The 1,782-nt window shown below is 36.0% G+C and overlaps 1 non-coding gene across 1 annotated transcript; it reads left to right on the top strand.

The window, feature by feature from the left end:
• Window positions 1-1,224: 1,224 nt before the first annotated feature.
• Window positions 1,225-1,331, top strand: LOC123595476. Its single transcript, XR_006711179.1, has one exon. It is a non-coding gene; the product is annotated as a U6 spliceosomal RNA (small nuclear RNA).
• The last annotated feature ends 451 nt before the right edge of the window (window positions 1,332-1,782 follow it).

Genomic DNA, 1,782 nt, shown 5'->3' with positions numbered 1-1,782 from the left:
TGTAGAGTGAGATACAATTTCTGGAAAGTAGAAACATTTTTCTTCAGCTGCTTCTCTTCCACTCAGCCTGGCAAGTGCTTGTGGGGCATGGCATTTTAAGCTCTATCTGTGTTCTGTTTGTTTTGCTATATGGTCTCTGATGAAAAAGTCTCACTCTGGAACCATTTTGTCAACAGGAAAATTTGGCAATGTAAATAATTGTGTCATTCTTTTCAGTTTAATGGAACCGGGGCTCCACCTTCTTCAAATCCTTTGCTTAATTTATATACTAAATATCTCATATTGTTCTAATTGAAGATATCAACAAAATTCCACTCAGGAGATGAAAGAACTGTGAGATCTGTTGGCAAAGGAATTCTTAGACGGAAGAGTTGTCATTTCCTCATTCATTTGCCAGATTAAATTGACTTAAAATAAGGTACCTTGTAGCATGTGGCATAGCTAGACAGGAGTAAGGCTTTTTTAATGTTTATTTATTTTTGAGAGAGAGAGAGAGAGCACAAGCAGGAGAAGGCAGAGAGAGACAGCGAGACACAGAATCCAAAGCAAGCTCCAGGTTCTAAGCTGTCTGAACAGAGTCCAATGTGAGATTGAACTCACGAACCATGAAATCTTGACCAGAGCAAAAATCCAATGCTTAACTTTCTGAGCCACCCAGGCACCCTTGGAGTAAGGCTTTTAAATTTATTATTTTGTATATTATTTTGCTTTCCTGTTTGCTCCACTCTGGGCACAAGTATCCTGACTACACTGTCAATTGGGATCCAAGTAGTCTAGATATCATTTTAATTTTGAAGGAATCATTTGATTGTAAGTCACTTATTTCACTTCAGATACAAAGAACATTTGTTGAAAGAATACTATAGGTTGTATGCTGAACATTTATCTTCCCAGCATATCAGCCGGAAATAGTAGGGTCAGTTTTGATTCCTCCCTCTTTCTCCTACCTTACATCTGATTTATGAGGAAATAGCATTGATTTAAATCTGACCACTTCTTACATGTCCAGTGCTATAACTCTAATCCAAGCCATGATCATTTCTCATTTGTACTTGTCTCTGTGCTTCACCCTTGGCTTTATAGTCTACTCTCAACACAGCAGCTATTATAATTATTTAAATTTAAATTAGATCAAATTACTCTGTTTTTTTTTTTAATTTTAAAACTGTGTTTCACTTTATTGCACTTTGTGGGTACTGTATTTTTAAATTTTAATTAATTTTTGTGCTCGCTTCAGCAGCACATATACTAAAATTGGAATGATACAGAGAAGATTAGCATGGCTCCTGTGCAAGGATGATGTGCAAATTCATGAAGCATTCCATATTTTTTCTATGAAGCCAGCATTACATTGATTCCCAACAACTAAGCCCCAATAAAGACAGAGACCCCACTAAAAACGAGAATTAGAGGCCAATATTCCTGATGAACATGGATGCAAAAATTCTCAAAAAGATGCTAGCAAATCGAATTCAACAGTTTATTAAAAGGATTATTCACCGTGATCAAGTGGGTTTCATTCTTGTGTTGCACAGCCAGTTCAATATTTGCAAATCAATCAGTGTGATACATCACATTAATAGAAGAAAAGATAAGCATCATATGATCCTGTCAATAGATGCAGAAAAAAGCATTTGACAAAATATATCCTTTCTTAATAAAAACTCTCAAGAAAGTCAAGATAGCAGGAATATATGTTAACATCATAAGAGCCATATGTGAAAAGCCCACAGTGAATATCATCCTCAAAGGGGAAAACTGAGAGCTTCCCCCCTGACATCA

This window comes from Leopardus geoffroyi, chromosome X (genome assembly GCF_018350155.1).
Source record: "Leopardus geoffroyi isolate Oge1 chromosome X, O.geoffroyi_Oge1_pat1.0, whole genome shotgun sequence".
Lineage (NCBI taxonomy): Eukaryota > Metazoa > Chordata > Mammalia > Carnivora > Felidae > Leopardus > Leopardus geoffroyi.
Note: the sequence above shows the minus strand (reverse complement) of the source record. Positions and strands in the feature narration are given on the sequence as shown.